Raw genomic sequence first — 20,311 nt, 5'->3', positions numbered from 1 at the left:
TACAAGACTGCCCCCCAAAAAAGAGGAGGACCTCCAAAGAAGGTTCTGGCCTTTACTGAAGATGATGAATAGGGGATATGGGGCTCAGAGCCCCTCCCGGAGCCTAGGGTAACCCTTAAGGTGGAGGGGACTCAGCACTCAGTCTTGCTCAAAACCGCAGGAACACTATCTGACAAAAAGTCTTGGGTGATCGGGGCCACTGGCCATCAGCAAGACTCGTGGACTACCCGAAGAACAGTAGACCTAGGAATGGGCTGGGTAACCCATTTGTTTTTGGTTATTCCTGAATGCCCTACCCCCCTACTCAGGAGAGATGGAGGCTCAGATCACCTTCACTTCCTAGGGGCCTCAAGTAACCGCCCTAACCATGAGTTTAGAAGATGAACATAGACTATTTGAGACCCCCCGAGGGCATCACCCACCAATCTAGATGACTGGCTGAAACAATTTCTTGGAGCCTGGGCTGAGACAGCAGGTATGGGGCTAGCCAGAATTAAAAGCCACCTCTGACCCCCGTGGCAGTCCATCAGTACCATATGAGTAGAGAAGCTCGAGAAGGTATCAGACCCCACATTCATCATCTCCTCAACAGGGAATCCTGATTAAGTATCAGTCACCTTGGAACACCCCTCTGCAGCCATCCGCAAACCGGGCACAGGGGATTTCCGACCCATCCAAGATCTACAGGTGAATAGGCAGGTACAGGACATACACCCTACCGTGCCTAACCCTTACAACCTTCTGAGCTCCCTGCCATCTAATCATATCTGGTATACGGTCCTAGATTTAAAAGATGCATTCTTCTGCCTGTGGCTCCATCCTTCCAGTCAGAACATCTTTGCCTTTGAATGGAGGGACCAGACACTGGATCCGTTGGGCAACTAACCTGGACCAAATTACCACAGGGTTTCAAAAACTCTCCAACTCTTTTTGACAATCCAAATCTTTTACATCAAGATTTAGCTCATTTTCAAACACACAGGTAACTCTGCTTCAATATGTAGATGACTTGCTCCTTGCGGGTGCCACCAAAGAAACTTGCTGCCAGGGAACAGGAAGTTTACTGGAAGAGCTGGCTCGGCTGGGGTATTGAGCCTCTGCTAAGAAGGCACGGATTTGCCAACAGCAGGTAACCTACCTAGGATACTTGCTCAGAGGGGGGAAAAGATGGTTAACAGAGGCAAGAAAACAAGCAATGACTCAGATACTGGTACCGTGGACTGCTAGCCAGGTGCGAGAATTCCTGGGGATTGCTGGTTACTGCAGGTTATGGATCCCGGGGTTCGCATTGCTGGTGGCCCTCTCTATCCCCTGACTAAAACTAGTGCCCCTTTTAATTAGGATCAAGAGCAACAACAAGCTTTTAACAACATCAAGCGAGCCTTGCTGTCTGCCCCAGCCCTGGCTCTCCCTGATGTCACCAAGCCATTCGTCCTCTTTGTGGACAAAAGAAACAGGATTGCTAAGGGAGTGCTCACTCAGTCCCTGGGGCTATAGAAGAGACTGGTGGTATACCTATCCAAAAAAAAAAAATAACAATAATAATAAATAAATAAATAAAATAGACCCTGTAGCCAGGGGATGGCCAGCCTGTCTACGGTCTACTGCCACCATGATGATGCTTGTCAAGGACACTGATAAGCTGACTCTGGGCCAAAATTTGACCGTCATGGCCCCTCATGCTCTTGGGAGCATAGTCAGGCAGCCACCTGAATGCTGGTTATCCAATACCTGCATAAACCACTACCAGAGCCTGTGTTAAATGGGAATCATATCCAGTTCTCTGCCCCCACTGTGATCAACCCTGCCACCCTACTGCCAGATCTGGACCCCCAATCCATGGTCACACGAGACTGCCAAGAGGTCCTAGCTGAAGAGACGGCCAGCAGCCTCCCAGAGGGAACTTCAGCCCAAAAGGCAGAATTGGTCGTTCTCACCCAGGCCTTGTATCTGGCAGAAGAACAAAAGGTAAACATTTATACTGACAGATATGCCTATGCGACTGTGCACATTCATGGGACCATCTACCAACAGCGGGGATTGCTAACCTCGGCAGGCAAAGACATTAAAAATAAAGAAGCAGTCCTGGCCCTATTAGAGGCCATTCACTGGCCTCAGAAGGTTGCTATCATCCATCGTCCAGGCCATCAGAAAGGAAACATGTCCATAGCCCTAGGAAACCAGCGAACAGACACAGAAGCCAAGAGGTTGCCCCAGAGTAATAATGTAATGGCCTTGGTTACTCGGGAGGACGAGGTGCCATCACCCCCATTCCAATATTCAGAAGAAGACTATAAACTCAATTGGGTATTCAACTAGATTCCCCATACGAGGCCAGAGAGACTACGCAAGGGAAATTAGTGCTCCCCAGGAAAGAAGCCATCGAGTTCATCAAACACCTCCACCAACTCACTCATTTAGGGACTAAAATGTTAATTCAGTTAATAAAGTCCACAGAGTACTATATAATCAGCCTACAGGACCTGGTCACAAACGTCACCATGGACTGTATCCCATGCCAAAAGGTTAATGCAGTCCCCAATAAGCTGGGGCCCAGGAAACGCCTCTGGGGCATCTGGGTGTCTACTGGGAGGTTGATTTCACTGAAGTTAAACCAGCTCAGTATGGTAACAGATATCTCCTAGAGTTTATAGATACCTTCTCAGGATGGGTAGAGGCGATCCCCACCAAGAATGAGACTACAACTGTTGTGGTAAAAAAAAAATAACTAGAAGAAAGTCTGCCTCAATTTGGCAAGCTCAAGGTAATCCTGGGCAATGGACCTGTGTTCGTTGCCCAGGTAAGTCAGGGCATGGCCAAGATATTGGAGATCACTTGGAATCTACATTATACCTATAGACCCCAAAGCTCAGGTCAGGTAGAGAGAAAACCCTAAAAGAGACTAATAATGACTAAATTATCCTTGGAGACCAGCGGCACAGATTGAACAGTCCTCCTGCCCCTGGCTCTGTTTAGGATTAGAAATACCCGGTTCAGCCTCACACCCTATGAGCTCCTTTTTGGGACACCCCCTCCTATGGCTCCCTTAGCAGGTCTGACTGAGCAGGGATGTTATTCTGACACCTCCTTATATGCCAGGTTAAAAGCCCTTGAGACCATACAGAAGGAGGTGTGGACACAACTGGCCAAGGCCTACAAGCCTGGAGACTCTGTACATGTAAGGACACATAAGGTTCAGACTCTCAGACCCTGCTGGAAAGGTCCCTACTGATCCTGCTCACCACCCGGACTGCAGTCAAAGAAGAGGGGATTGCAGCCTGGGTTCAGCCTCTCATGTAATACCAGCCCCACCAACATCTCCCAGTTAGTGAGTCCAGACCTTCGGGAACCAGGTCAAGCTCAAGATCACCAGGAAACCAAAATCAACATGAAAATTCTCCTTCTGGCCATCAAATGGTACTGTGGTGCAGGCAACCTAATGTTCAAGGGGGATTTGAACCCCCTGTGGAGTGTCTAAAATGGAGTCTTATCCTATTTACTACCATTATTAGGATCACTAATAGGCCTACTGCTAATACTGTCCCTGGGACCCTTAATCCGGTTAGTACCGGTCAGGTGCTTATGCTTAGACAACAATGCTTAGAACCTGACAAAAAGAAAAGGAATGTTAAGATGGAAAATTTTCAGTTGCCCTGGGTCCCAGAATAACCTGAGAACATGCACTCCTGACCAGGAAGGACCCCTGGGGATGGGCTTGCAAACATTTCCTAGAAACACAGATGCAGGTACAAGATAAGGAGCATGGGGGGGGGGCGAGCAATAGCCGGCCACCTGGGCCCAACCAATCAGGAGCTTGCTAGCCCCAGACCCCCTCCCCCGCTTGCGGTCTTTGTCTTTATAAGCTCATGTAAAATTGGGCTCCAGACTCTCTCTCCTCCTCTTTTGTGTGTTATGAGTTTAGCCCTAGCCGGCTGGAACCCAAATAAAGCCTCTTGATGTTTTGCATCAAGTGTTGATTCCCATGGCTTGTGTGTCGATCGCTGCATCCTGGGATTCGAGTGGGGGTCTCCCAGTGTGGGGATCCTACACTACTAATCTTAAAAATTTTACATTGGTGTAGATTTTTGTATATTGAAACAAATTTAAGGTTATTTTGGGGGTGGGTGGGGCAGGAATTTGAGGGATCAGATTAGGGGGTGGATGGAGGGGGAGAATACTGAAAGAGATGGATGGAAAGGGTGGGAGGCATTTTGGAGTCAGGTAGAAAACTGATGCAAGGAAAATTCTCACAAATCTACAAGGATGACCCCATCTAAGACTCCTAACAATAGTGGATACTTAGCCTCAACTTAGTCAGATTGGTGACTACTCCAATTGTCATCAAAGAGCCTCAATCCAGTAATTGATGGAAACAGATGTAGAGACCCACAGCCAAGCATTAGCCTGAGCTGGGGGCATCCTGCTTAAGAGAGGGAGGAAGGATTATAGAAGCCAGAGTGGTCACGGACATTACAAGAAAACTCACAGAATCAGCTAACCTTGGCTCATAGTGTTGTGCCCAAATCCTGAACCCCCAAATCACCAAGAGACCACATCTGATGCAAAAGCAAAATATTTTAATTAACTAACAAGTTAACTATATTAACTTGTGTCTTCCATCCATTTGACACCATGGGTGGAGCAAGAAGGACCCAGAGGGACCTGGGGCAGCAAATTTATTGGGGTAGAGCAAGAAAAATGTTGGGGGTCCTCAACAGTCTCAAGATTGGTCCACTTCCAGCCTTGGGCGACTTGTCCTGTGTTGATTGCTTAACTGGTTGCTATGGCCTTATAAGCCCTCCCAGGGCGGTTGCTATGCTTTGCACTCCACTGTTATATAAAGCACACCCAGAACTAGCCAGCTAATTCCTGATTGGTTTATTGCCACAAGGAGAGTGTCTGGCTTCCTAGTAACTGGGGTAAGGTTGGGCAAGGTCAGTCACTTGGTACATGTTGCTGAGTCAGAGACCTACCTCTTGCTGGGTCTTTTCTGCAGCCTGTCATGGTTGCCAAAGCAGGGGGCTGAGTGAGGATCTGGTCCTTTCATTAGGGGCTCACAGAATCTCAACCAACAACCAGGAGCATGTATGGGACTGATCTAGGCTGTCTGCATGTGTGACAGTTATGTAGCCTGGTCTACTTAGGAACCAGAAGAGAGTCCCTAAGGCTTTGGCTGGCTCTTGTATTCCTCACACTGGATTGCCTTGCCCAGCCTTAAGACAAGGGGAGGTACTTAGTCTTACAGCAACTTGATACACTATACTTTATTGATACCTATGGGAGGCCTGCCCCTTTCTGAACAGAGTAGAGGGAGATAATTTAATTGGAATGTAAAATGAATAAATTAACTTTTTTTTAATTCAAAACTAAATGAAACTTAAAAGAAGGAAAGGGTGGTGAAGCTTTTACAGTTTGCTTTGAGAAAAACATTAACTCTAAGAAGATTGTGGACAGGAATCCTAGAGGATTCCCTAAAAACACCACAAAGACAGGTAAGTTAAAAATGTGATGCTAGAATTCTTAGATAACTATTTCTGCAGTGAAGCACAAAATAAGGATAGAAAACAGAATGAATAGAAAAGAGTAAGAAGACCTGAACTCGTGGTTACTTTTTTGAATCTGAGTGTTTGTCTATTGCTAAATTTGAGGAGTTCCCATCAGCACTTGTTCAAAAACCATTCTGTACTTTGTTCTCTTTAGAGACTTCAGCGATGTGGTGGTCAGACATTTTGGATTACAGAGCTGAGGTTCATTATTTTTAATTCATCTTTTCCTATTTCATCAACTTGAATTTGTCTCTATTCATTGACTCCTCGGCCATCTCCATCTCCGAGTCATCCTGATGAAATTTTATGTCAGATGCTGTTTTCTTCAGTTTTAAAATCTCACCCTGCTCCACTGTTCTGAGAGAATATCCATTATCATTACCGCACAGATGGCTTTCAGAGCTGCTTTACTTTTGTGTAATAATCTAGTATGTGTGTCATTTCATGGCTGGCTTCTGTCAACTGTCTTTTTCTAAAGATTTAGACCAACCTTACAGATTCTTTTTATATGAAGTAATTTGAATTATATCCTGCACATTTTTTGAAAACTACAGTGAAAGATTCTCAATCCTATCTAATTTTCTGGAGACTGTTTTTTTCTGTGAGCTATTTCCTCCAAACTAAAATACTCTCTCCTAGAGAGAGGAAGGAAGCTCACAAGACTCAGGAAATAATTGAAACATAAAAGGCCCAGGAAGTATAGGAAATTTACAAAGTCCAGGCGCACCTGCATGTTACAAAGTTCATGATGTCTCTCACCAATGCAATAAAACATAGATGCCCACAGGTTGGGGTCAGAAAACTGTTTTTGCAGGTGAGATGGCTCAGCGGGTATAGGTGCTTGTTACCGGTTTAACATGTAGGATTCACATGTTGAAAGAATAAAACAAACTCCTACATTCTCTGAATTCTACATGAAGCATGTGTGAGGTGTGGGAGGACAAATGTCATTTTAAACTTGAAACAAAAAACAAACACAGCCTTTGTGAGTTGTCACCCATGCTCTGCTGCTTCTTGGAAATGCAGCTCTTTTAGCCACATGGTAATGAGGTTCAAGTTCACCATTTGTCTTGCTTTCTGTGATTTTGGTGTCAAAACCCTTGCCAGCACTGCTTCAGATGTGCTCTAGCCATTCCTTCTTCTTGGTCTACAACCTAAATAGTGGTTTATGTCATAACCAAGTCTCTCAAAGGCACTGGTTGCTGTGCTAATGTTAACTTGTTCTCTGCATGCAGGTCTCTGCAATTAACCCTGGACTTGTATAAATCCATAAACACAATTCAAGGTGCCTCTTTCCAGCTCAGAATTTCCCTACTCTTGCCAACTTCCAGGGGTCCACTTCCTTCAGCCCTCTTGCTCAATGCAAGGCACACCTCCAGGTTTTTGGCACTTGTGCTACTCAGTTCTGTGTAGCTGGGACTGTCCTGCTGTGTGTGTCCAGATAAAGGGATGCGCTAAGCACTCTTCAACCCAAAGATCTTCTTTTCCAGGTTCCTGTACTCTCAAATGTGGGATTCCACTTAAGAGGGTGGGTACCAAATGCCCAAACTGGCCCTAACATTGTATCTCCTGTGACCAAGCTATCATATTTTAAATATATATTTTACATTTAGTTAACATAAACTGTATTAAATGCCAATATGACAGGATGAAATTTTTATCAAAGCATAACAAACCCACAAAGGATTAAGAACAAAGTTGGTATTTTCCACTTTAAAAATGAATTATGTGACAATGTGCAGAGAGTGAGAAACTTTGGTGCTCCCAGTCCTAAATGAGATGTAGTCATCACACCCCTTCACTCAGGGCTCGCTCAGGAATATGTGCAGAAGTGGAGGCAGGAGAAAGTCAGAGGCAGGAAGAGCCAGGGCAAAGGGTGATGCCTAGGAAACATCATCTTCCAGACACAACAGATGCACATACGAACTCAGACACTGACAGCACACACAGATCTACACAAGTTCCAGCTGGAGTCCCAGCACTTAGAAGTTCTTTCTAATTGACACCTGCTGGCAAAGGAAAAATCAGTTTTCGCCAATGGAGTATCACTGGATTTATCAACCATGCTCCAAGACAGGTTGCATGCCCAGGAATTTGACCAAAACAAAAGAAACTCCATGTTTTTTCAGAGGGAGGGTGTTTTTCTATCTTTACTTCTTTTCTTTTTTTTTTTTTTTTTTTTTTTTTTTTTTGTCTTATTGGGTTGTTGTTTGTTTTGATCTAGGGTTTTGGGGGATTTTGTTTTTTTTTTTTTTTGTTTGTTTGTTTTTGAGAGAGAAAGAAGACATGAAGTTGAATAAGTAGGAAACTGGGGAGGATCTTGTAGTAGTAGTTGAGGGAAGAAATATGATCAAAATGCATTGTATGAAGAAAGGTTAGTAAGCTGGGTGGTGGTGGTGCACACCTTTAATCCCAGCACATGGGAGACAGTGGCAGGCGGATCTCTGTGAGCTCAACATCAGCCTGGTCTACAAGAACTAGTTCCAGGACAGTCTCCTAAGCCCCAGAGAAACCCCGTCTCGAAAAAAGTAAAAAAAAAAAAAAATTAGTAAATTATGTACATATAAGCTTTTTCTCTTTTTCCTAGAAATACACTGATAGAACTTTGAAAGCAAGAATTTTTAATTTTTAAAGAATTTTTGTAGTGCTAGAGACCCAGGGCAAGCCAGGCAAACACTCCACTGACAAAGCTACATTTTCAGGCTACTTCTTAGTTTTAACGTAACAAGGAAGGGTGGTAACTAAAACTTCACCTTGGGAGCTCAGTGGTTAAGAACAGCTGTTGCTCTTCTTGCAAAGGCCCAAGTTCAATTCCCAGCATTCACATGGTGACTCACAGCCACCTATAATTGCAATTTCAGGAAATCTGATGTCTTCCAATCTCTGTGGATACCAGGCACACATGTGGCACACACATACAAGCAGAAAAAAACACTTGGGCGCATAAAACAATAAATCTTTAAAAAGGGAAACAAAACTTTACCTTGGACATTGTGACAGACTGCACATTGAAGACATGGCTGTCTCACAAGCTCCATCCCACACACTACTCTTGATTTAATCCTGGGGTGGGGCTTTGCAGGTATTTAATGCTATGGTGGAGGTCAGAGGACCTCCTCAGGTGTTAGTCCTCTCCTTCCATACTGTTTGAGAATTGTCATGTTACCACTACATACTCCAGCCTGGTGGGCCTTTGAGCTTCCAGGGTCTCTCAACCATCTTGCCATAAGCGCCAGGTTACATATGTGCACAGCTGTGTCCAGCTTTGCACCTGTTCTGGAGATCCTGATTCAGATGCTCACATTGCACAGCCTTACCCACTGAGCCATTTTTGCAGCCCCCAGAGAGTCCCCTTCTCTCCCACTGAGTAGTATAAATTTCAATCCCCTTGTTCTCCTGAGTGAACGCTTTTGACTTCCTCCACCTGTAAACTACAACAGAAGTTAACGGTTTGTGGAGCCTAAGATTAGCCACCCAAATTCCACGCATGTCCTTTCACCTTGCTTTTTGCTGTTTCATGGTTGGTATTTCTAAGATAGGGTCTCCTGTAGCCTCAGGCACAATAGGCAGCAAGGCTGGCCTTGAGCTCCTGATCCTCCTGCCTCACACTCCTAAGTGCTGGAATTACAGACATGTACAACTGTACACCACATCACCCTGTTCTTTTGGAACTTAGCTACCACACTACAGGAGAACAAGCCTCTTGTCAAGAACAGATGCAAGTACTCTAGCCAATGGTCAGCATCCCCCACTCCATGGGTGCTCTAAGCACAATCTAACTATACCCACATGAGACCCTACCCTGCACAAGAACCTCTGGTCCAGGTAATCCCCAAAACCATTTGAAATAATAAACTGTTAATATTTTTAAATCTCCAACTTTTTTGGAGATTTATTATAGAATTAGCACCAGAGGAAGCTGTGCTCAGGTTTTAAAGGAAAGGGTTATCAAGAGCTAAAGAGAAAATGGAACTGGAGCAACAGCTCAGTGATTAGGAGCACCGGTTTGTGCAAAGGACCTGGGGTTAGTTCCCAGCGTGGTGGCTCACAACCACCTATAACCCCAGCTTAAGGGGATCCAACAGTCTCCAGGTCACAGCACTCATTGGGCACGCACACAAGTACACCGGACAGGCAGAATGCTCATAGTACACACAACATTAGTAAGTCTAAAAAATTTAAGGCTACACAGTTACATATTCAGTGGAAATTATTTTTACATATGCAACATTATAAAATAATAGTTATAATTACTCTTCCCTGTAGTAGCATGGAATATGGGAACAATGATCCAAAGAGATTTCAAGACTTAGTATTAAAATTATCACGATCCTCACATATAAGAGATGAAGGATGAGTCCAAATAGAATGTTATATATAAAGGACACAATGCTTCCTAAGTTCTAAATAGTTATTTCCCCCTTGTAAGTCACTTTCGAAGACTGATGGTTGACAAGATTAGGAAATGACCTCTGGGCATACATAAAGTCTGGGGCATTTTCAGAAAACAGGATCCAAAGATTAAGCCAAAGATCTGTGAGATCACTTGCTATCCCTCAGGAAGTTTCCAGGTGATGCTTTACACCAGCAGTTCTCCACCTTCATAACGCTGTGGCCCTTTAATACGGTTCCTCAAATTGTGGTGATCCCCAACTACAAAATAATTTTCATTGTTACTTCAGAACTATAATGTAAATATCTGTGTTTTCTGATGGTCTTGGGTAACCCCCATGAAAGGGTTATTTGACCCCTAAAGGATCACAACCCACATGTTGAGAACCACTGCTTTAACCAGATAAAATCCAAGGTTCTTCGGGGCATGCCTGGAAACCAGAAAAATCAAGGCCAATGAGCCTGGCATGCCTTTATTTTCCCAGTATTTTCAAGGAAGAGTGCAGATCAAGGCTAGACTCTGCTATGTAACAAGTTTGAAGCCAGCCTGAATTACATGAGATGCTGTCTCACCTGTTTAAAAGAAAACTTTTTAAAAGACTACTCCAATCCAGACTAGAAAGGGCACCATAAAACGTCTAAGTGTTTTAACGGATAGGTTGTATTAGAACTGAGATATACAACTTGAGTCTACCATTGTTTGTTCATGACTAACAAGCCTAGACTGAAAGGGACACAGTACAAAGACAAAAGCAAGCTTTGGACCAGAGGACTTCTGTATGCAAGAATCTCACACTAAGATGCTAACCACCGATAAGCATGGTACAAGGGTGACTCACAAAAGGAACAAAATCCTAAAGGCTGGCCTGGGAGATGGTAGGTAAGGCGCCTGCCCACAGCCTGCCCACCTAAGTTGAGACCCCCAGACCCACGTAAAAACAAGAGATAGAGACCTGAAACACTCCAGAAGTCATAGGCTAGTCATCCTGGCTTATGCAGAAATTGGAGGACAAGGTAGAAAGGTGGGCATTGACACTGGAAAGTTGTCCTCTGACTTCTGAATGTGTGTTGACACCCCTCACACACATTCACACACATACATATACTCATGTCACAAATAAATGAATTCCTAAAGCTGAAGCCAGAAGCCACATCAGGTTTTCCCTGAGAACAATGTCCAGGGATCCTTGTCTGCACTTGGATGAGACCCTGGACCTTAAACTGATGCCACATCAGAGCATGACTTTGAGGAGGAGCTGAATGCTGTTTGTACGTAGGAAGGATATAATGTGACTTGTAGTCAGAGGCTGGATTGTGACAGGTTTTTTTTCCAGATGCGGCCACATAAACATCATCTCATGTTCCCATATTGACACTGACACTCCTCTTATTAAGGAGCCTGTCTGCTCTTCTTCATGCACCTGACTAGACCTTTTGGCTCTCAGCAGTAGAACTCAATAGAAGAGATGTCGTGTGATTACTGAGACCAGTCGTGTCATCCCTTTCATCTTGCTGCTTTACTGTGTTCACTCTGAAACCATGCAATGAAGACACTCAGACCCCGTGTCAAGACCCTATGTTACAGCTGACAATCCTAACTTAAGATTCCAGTTGAACCAAGTGGTGGTGGTACCACACACCTTTAATTCCAGCACTCAGGAGGCAGAGGCAGGCAGATCTCTGAGTTCAAGGCCAACCAGGTCAACAGAGCAAGTTCTAGGACAGCAAGGGCTAAACACAGAAACCCTGTCTTGAAAAAAAAAAAAATAAGATGTCAGTATCACCCATTAGATATGTGAGTTAGGAAGCCTGAATTGACTGTGCCCTCAGCCAGTGTCTGATCACAGCCACATGAGAGACCCCATGTGAGATAACTGAGTCTCAAGACCATCAGAATTGTAAGGCAATGATTAAATAATTGTGAATTTTCAAGTCATTACACAATTTAGGATGGTTCATCACAAAATAGATAACTAGAACAGACTAGAGAAGCCAAAAATGGGAAGCAGAAAAAAATGGATAGAGTAACAAACTTGCTTCTTATTACAAAAGTGTTAACATAAACCACAGGCCCTCTGGCTTAGAGGAGACAGATCATAAACACAAGATATGGCAGCTGCACACAGACCACGCTTGGCCAGTGGTTTTTCACTTTGTGGAGGTAGAAGTATGTGAAGCAACTAGGTAAAAACAAGTGTGGGGGTGCATTGCTTCCCCAGGCCACCCTTCAGTGTTTTCCCCAGCCCCTACTCAACAACAGCTAGAGCTGTTTGTAGTCATCATTGAAAGAATAAGAGAAAAACAGTTCTCCAAGCAACCAGAAAGAACCAGGAACTGTTACTCCAAAAGGGCCCCAGAGAAGGGTTCTATCCAACCCTCTCGGAGGAATGTGAATAGTGCTGGGTGAATCAGATGAGGCTCAGGATCACAAGTAAATGCTATGTTCTATCCTTCCTCACCTAGTCCTCAAGGAGATAATTTGTGTGGCAGTTAATTAAGAGTTAAATCTCTGAGACTGCATACTTGATGTAGTCAATGTGAGAAGGAAGATCTATTTTGGTCACAGGCCTTGACTCTACCGGATCTGCCCATGATGGAGCAGAACACTATGGCAATCAAAGCATGTGACAGAGGTCACTTGTGCATTGGTGGACAGGAAACTAAAGGGCCTGGGATAGGACACAGTCCCCCAAAACATGCTGTCAGTTACCTACATCCTCTAAATAGGCCTCACCTACCATAGTCTCCAGAACAGCAACACCAGCTATGGCTCAAGCCTTGACCAGAAACCTGTGGGAAATCCATATTGAAGTGATAACGTGTAGTTTTATAGCAATGGAAAGCATTTGCCCTTGCAGCTTAGTCATCCAAAGATGTTGCCTCTCAACACTATTGTGTTGACAATTAAGAATCCATACCCATACAAACAGATAGCACACATCCTCAGCCAGGCACAGTGGTTTATGACTAACACACACACACACACACAAAGAAAAGTCCCACCAGCACATACATACTTGCAAAAGACCATATCCTAGAGCTTTCAAAAACATATGACAAACATCACCAGAAAGGTGAGGAAAACATGGAGTAGAAATCCCAGGCAGAAAGGGAACTGTGGAGAGAAGAGAAGCAGAAGTCTTTAAATCATTGAAGCATGAAGAGATAAGAAAAGAGGATGTGGCCAATAAGAGGATATTACAGAAACAAGATGGGGACCAGGGAAGGGAGGGAGGGAGGAGAAGACAGAGTGTGTCTCAGGTCTCAGAAATAAAAACTTGGTAGCAGAAGATAAATTTCAAAAGATGCCTTGGAGAGAAAGTTGCTGAAATCTTTCAGGAAAAGGACAAAGAAATAGGAAACAAGCGAGGGTAAGGAAGCCCAGGGAGTGCCTCTGGAATAAGACACTGAAGGGACAGTATTTCCCGGGTGAAAAGAGGGGGGAAAGGGGAGGGAAACTTGTAAATAAGAAAAATTACCACAACTGATATTAGCTCTGATTGAACTAACCCATCAGATGCCAACATCATGAGCCTCTCAGAACACTGCCACAACAAACAAAAAAGTCCAAAAGCATCTAGAGAGGAAACAGACCACATGAAAACTGAGTCAAAATGACATCAGACTTCTCAATGGCAACACCAGACAACAGAAAGATGAAGACACATCTACAGAACCATGAGTATTAGTTTCTGACCACACACCCCTGTTCCTGACAAGGAAACTCCCAGAACAGCCAGAACTAAGCCATTCTCCTCCTACACATCCTTTCTCTCTAACAGAGAGAAGTAACCTGAGGAAGAGGACCTCTACAGAGTCCAAGAAGCAGGAAAGGTAGAAGTGACCAATAGTGACAGCAAAGAGGGTTCCTGGTGACTGGAACATCTCAGCCAGGAGGTGTGTCTCCAAGAAACATGGAGGGAAATGCACACCTTCAATTCCAGGCAGCCAGATCTTTACGAGTTCAAGGCCAGCCTGGTCTACATAGTGTTCTAAGCCACCACTGTTAGATCATTTCAAAAGAACTCAAACAAAAATGACTCTGATTAAATTATTTTTAAAAAGATATTTTAAAGTCATTGTACAGGGGCTGGAGAAATGGCTAAGAGGTTAAGAGCACTGACTGCTCTTACAGAGGTCCTGAGTTCAATTCCTGGCAACCACATGGCACATGGTGGCTCACAACCATTTGTAATGAGATCTGGTGCCCTCTTGTGGCCTGCAGGCATACATGCAGAATATTGTATATGCAATAAACATACATACATACATATATACATATACATACATACATATATACATATACATATACATATATATATATATATATATATATATATGTCATTGTACAAATAACATCACAAAAGACTATAGGGCAGTAGCTCCTAACAGCCTGCTTCATAACAGATTGTTTTCTTCTGAACTGCCAATTAATGGCATGGCAACACCAATCCCAAATGTTCTTTTTCTTTTGCTTGCAACCCAGTCAATTCCTGGCCACCCTGTTCATCTATCTCTTTGTGTATCTGCTTCCATCAGACCACAAAACATGAATGCAGTGTTTACCCCTGTGCAGGCTGATCTCACGGGACAAAAGCAACTACATTGGACTTTATCTTCATCACTTTAAATGGTCAAAGGCCCCACCCTTGACAGTTATATAGGTAGATAATTGGTAAGAGCTTGGTCTGCCAATTCTGCCACAGCTCAAACTAAAACTTTATCTTACTTATGTGGCATTCTTGTTTGACAGGTATCTTTTTAGTTAGAAGGTATAGATCTGAATTGTGTGTGCTAAACTCCCTCTGAATTGTGTGCTATGCTAATCTTCCCCACCCCTCAGCATTTGGGAGCCTGAAGCAGAAGGAACTAGAGTCTGAATCCAGCCTAAGCTATAGTGAGACCACCTCAAACATCCCTTGCCTCCAAAGATAGGAGCTGCTATTTTTTATTAAAAAAAAAAAAAAAAAATGGAGAGGATCTCATCATGCAGCCCTGGTTGCCCTGGAACTCACTATGGTGACCAGATTGGCCTTAGAAATCCACCTACCTCTGCTGCCTGAATGCTGGGATTAAAAAAGCATGCCACCATACTGGAGATCAGTGTAGGGACTCAGGAAGGAGTCAGGAAAGAGCTGAGGCTCAGAAAAGGAATAAAGAAGTTTCTGTCATAGATGGGACTCAGTACATATGATGAGGGAACATAGAAAATGTAAATCCACAAACAGCATTAAAGGACACTAGTACACTAGTGCATGGGGGTACATACCTTTAATCCAGTATTTAAGAGGTAGGTAGACCTCTGTGTAGACCAGGGCTGCCTGGTCTACAGATCGAGTCACAGGACAGCCAGGGGCATTATACAGAGAAACCCTGTGTCAAAACAAACAAACAAGCAAGCAAGCAAAAAAAAAAAAAAAAAAAAAAAAAGAGGGGGTAACCGAGCATGGACAGAGCCAATGTATACTTCCAGCCTGACTACTTCGCTTTGCTAGGACCCTACCATCTCTAAGCCTTGCTCTCCCTGAAGGGTCCCTTTTGCCCCTGAACGTGGTGTTATTTGGATTCCATGTTCACATCACTTCTCTTCAGATCTACTCCCTGGGTGATTTGTCCCTCCCCAAATCATTAGCCATGGGCTCTCTCCTGAGCTTCAAAGCCCATACATATACTTAGTTACTGCTACGTAGAGACATTGCTCATTCATATGCTGTTATTAATATACTACTGAACCCAAAAGCATCTTGAACCTCCTGATGGAACATAAACTCAATACTTAAAATTTTACTCTCCCTTCTCCCCCTCCCAAAAAAAGAAAATCACTCTCTAGCCCTTCTCTTTGACTGGATTATCTACAGCTCCAGCTAGCTCGTCTCCTAAAGCCCCATCTCTAGGGAGCATGAACAATAAGGAAGCTAACTCATACTGAGTGGCCACAAAACCCTGAAGGCCTAGGCTGGGAGGCTACATCCAGAGAGAGGCAAGATCCACAAAACAAGTAAGTGCACAGCCACATGGCGGCAGATCACGAATGCCAAGGGGCAAACTGGCACAACAGGGCAGCTAGACTTGCCTATACAGCTTCATCTCTTGGGCTCCGACTCTCCTCCAGATTCCTGAATTGAGTCACCTCCCTCAAGTTTTTAAAGGAATCCCTGCTTCTTAAACAAGGTCCTAAGCAAGGTATTCTAAACCATGTTCCACCAAACACCTCCCCACATCCCAGGTGACTCCGCTGTTCACCTCCTCCACTGAACCTTCTGCAACTCTACTTCTATGAAAACATGTCCCCGTCCTGTGGTGACAAGGCTGAAGGGCCCCAAGGTAGAAGTCCGAGTCCTCCACGTGGGTGGTTCTCTTTGGCTTGGTTTGGTGGAATCAAGCATGGAGCCCCCCACTGGGCTACACACTGACATTTTATGAAATCCTTACATGTCCAATGAGCCTCAAGATCAGCCTCCTAACTTCCAAATATGGCTTATAGTTGACAAGACTTAGAATTAAATGACTTTGACAAGCATGCGGCATCCCAAAGAAAGCTCTAGGTGAAGTGATTTGTTAAGCCATTCGGAATGATTATTGACCATCTGAACAACTGAACTGTATGAGCACTCACCTCTGGCCAGACGCACACTCTGAAAGACTAACGAAGAGATGGTGTGGCCCATGTGCTGTCACTACTCCCTTCACTACTAACCCAGAAATCCCCATTAGTCTGAGACCACAGTCTGAACAACTGTCCCATTCTGGCCCTTACCAAGTAACCCCCCACTCCTATAAAGCAAGGCAACACACACTTTAACTAACTACTCTTCCAGGCTGGAGAAAATGGCTTAGTAGCTAAGAGCACTTGCTGTTCTTTTCCCAGCACCCACATGGCAGCTGACTGACTGTAACTCCATATCCAGTGAACCTGACATGCTTTTCTGGCCTGTCTGGGCACCAGGCATGAACATCATGCACAGACACACATGCAGGCAAAATACCAATGTACATAAAATAAAATTAAAAAAAAAAAAAAAGCCAGGTGGTGCCTTTAGTCCCAGCACTCAGGAAGCAGAGGCAGGTGATCTCTGTAAATTAAAAGCCATCCTGGTCTACAAAGCGAGTTCCAGGAAAGCCAGGGCTACACTTGAAACCCTGTCTTAAAATAAATAAATAAATAAATAAATAAATAAATAAATAAAAACAAAAAATGGGAGACACTACTTGTCCTACCAGATAGTTAGATAGTTAGACACATCATAAAGGTACAAGTGTGTACACAGATCAATGAAAACAGAACAAAAGAAATAAACCCAAATGGGAATTCCAAATACATATATGTGCAGCTTCCAAACTGTGAAGATGCATACTTCCAAAATGGCACCTGAATAAAATACTTAAGATTTAATCTGTACTTTATACATTGCACTAGAGTAAAAAGTTTTAACAGCAAAAGACTAAAACCATAAAATTGTGAATATTAAAAGAACATGGCATCATAAAGTCATTGGAAAAACACTTAAGGTCCTCCCAAATCTTACCCAAGGCTTTTAAATATTACCAGGCTGGAGAGATACATGAGTGCTAGAGTGTTTACTGTCCTTCCAGAGGACCAGAGTTCAAGTCCCAGCACTGTATCAGGCGGCTACATCGCCCTGGTAACTCCAGCTCTACAAGGTCCTACACTTCTGGCCCTGCAGGCACCTACACACATTTGCACACACACACACACACACACACACACACACAGAGAGAGAGAGAGAGAGAGAGAGAGAGAGAGAGAGAGAGAGAGAGAGGGAGAGAGAGAGAGGGAGAGAGAGAGGGGGAGAGAGAGGGGGGGAGAGAGAGATTAGAGATATAGTTCACTGGCACACAGTAATGATCTAATTCAATTTGTTTGAGATTTTCATCAATGTTGAAAAATAAACAAAAGCACTCACATACAAAACTATACCTCCTTTCCTTGCTTTACTTTCCCATTGCATTAACATAGATTTTATCATTTGTCAACAACCATATCTCTGGACAGAACTTTCATCTATCTGCAGTTGCAAAAGCAGGGCTCATTACTGTAACAGTATCAAATGACTGGTTTTAACACTGTTATAATCTAGTAGGACAGAAACATGGGGGGAAATGGGGTGAACAGACCTTGTCATCTATATTCATCTTTCTGACCTCCTATAGATCTTTGCTTTTTTTCCAAAAGTACACATGTATCATTAGAAGATGCAGTTATAAAACTATGAGAAGGGGTTATAGCATACTTGGTGCTGAGTGTTTGCCAGTAAGACACAATGAAAGTGTCAAGAGGGTACAAGATTGGGGCCTAGTCGTTAACATTAATATATATATATATATGTGTGTGTGTGTGTGAAAGTATGTTTATACAAAATTGCTCATAAATGCATATAATTATCTCTAGACTACATTAACACTGACACAAAAATGGTTCCTGGGAGACAACCTGGTATAGTCCAGAGGTCAGAAAACTTCTCAACAAACCTTTTAGGATCTCTTGAAGTAATATATTATCAGTGTAGAATTTAAATGGAAAAACCCTGCTCTATAGTCTATCCCCACTGCTGATGCCCTAAGTACAGTTTCCAGATTATCAGACTCCTTCCCCTTCTGAGAGAATAACAAGGAGTCTTGCCATCAGTGATCCTTACATGGTCATCTCCATCAAATAAGAACTCTTGACCCACAGGTGTAAAAAAAAAAAAAATATATACCCAGCCATGAAATTTTGTGAATAACCCTGTCACCATCTAGACAATACCAACCCTCCAGACAACGGAACTGTGCCCCAGTGAACCCATCATCTATAAGTAGTCTACCTAACAACATAGCAGGGGCTATGGAAGCACATTCACAACACTGTGATAGCTGGGCAAAAGCATCCAGCAGAAAATCTGTTTCATAGCCAAGTGCTCATGCAATTTCTTCAACACTGGACTAAAAGTGAAAAACTAGGCATCTTTACTTCTAACACTATCAAGTCTAATGAATTGCTGGAGCTTTTCTTAGGTTTGATAATTCTAATTGTTTTTATTATTTAGTCTGTTTGCATTTAGGGGTTGAGATAGTCTCATGTTACCCAGGCTAGCCTCAAACTCACGATGAGGCCAAGAGTGACACAATTCTGATCCTCCAGCTTCTACCATGAGAGCTGGGATTACAAGTGTGCATCCGCATGCCTTGTGATGTAGTGTTGTGCAGCTCCATGTGGTGCTGTGGGTTCACTCCAGTGTTTCATGCATGCTAGACAAGTACACTACAACTGAGTACATTTCCGGCACATGGCTGCATTTGTTTGTTTTGGGGAGTGTTGGTGTTTTTAATTTTGCGTACGAGTTTTTGCCTGCATATATGTTTGTAAGCCTGGTGTCCATGGAGACCAGTAAAAGGTGTAAGATCCCCTGGAACTAAAGTTACAGGCAGACGTGGGCTGCCATATATGTACTAGAAACTGAACCTGGATCCTATGGAAAAGTAGCCACAGCTCTTAACCGCTGAGCCACCTCTCCAACCCCCAGCCTCCAGTATTCTATTCTTTCATTTATTTTGGTTTTTCAAGACAGGGTTTCTCTGTGTAGCCCTAGACATCCTGGAACTTGCTCTGTACACCAGGATAGCCTCAAACTCACAGAGATCCCCCTGGTGTTGAGACTAAAGACATAAGCCACCACTGCCCGACCAGTATTATGTTCTTAATCTCAGGTTAACACTGAAGATCTAGGGGAGAAAGGTCATGATGTCTACTTACTCTCCAAGTTCAACAACATAATACATAGACACATAAGATTATTTAAGTATATACAGGCCTATACCTATAGATACAGGTCTATACAGAGGTAGGAAAAAAACTAATATGGTTAAAAATACTGACAACTGTTTCCACCAACTACTAGATGAGGGCTCTTTGATGGCATATAAGTTAGTTATCAATCTCATTATCAGGGAAGGACATTTAAGGTTGCCTTTCCACTGTTGCTCAGATTGTTAGTAGGGGTCATCCTTGTAGGCCTCTGAACATTTCTCTTCTAACCTATAATGGCTTCCTCCCTACACCAAATGACTTGACAGATTTTTATGATCCCTCCTGGAAGACATCACCCTCCCTGTAAAGTGGAGGATGGGGTAGGAAGGGGGGTTGGAAGGTATGGGAGGGGAGAGAGAACTGGGATCTCAATATGTAAAATAAGAAAAAAATAATACATATATATACACACACACATATATAAATAAAAATACTGACAACTGGTGAATCTGGGTAGAGGTTATATATATATTCTCACAATTTCTCTGGGGCTTGAAATTCTTCAAAAAATTAGTTCAACTTGCACTACAACTCAAAAGCAGACCGCAGACCGCAGACCACCCAA

This window comes from Phodopus roborovskii, unplaced genomic scaffold (assembly GCF_943737965.1).
Source record: "Phodopus roborovskii unplaced genomic scaffold, PHOROB, whole genome shotgun sequence".
In the NCBI taxonomy this organism is placed as follows: domain Eukaryota; kingdom Metazoa; phylum Chordata; class Mammalia; order Rodentia; family Cricetidae; genus Phodopus; species Phodopus roborovskii.
The sequence above is the reverse complement of the archived record's forward strand: the minus strand, read 5'-3'. Positions refer to the sequence as shown.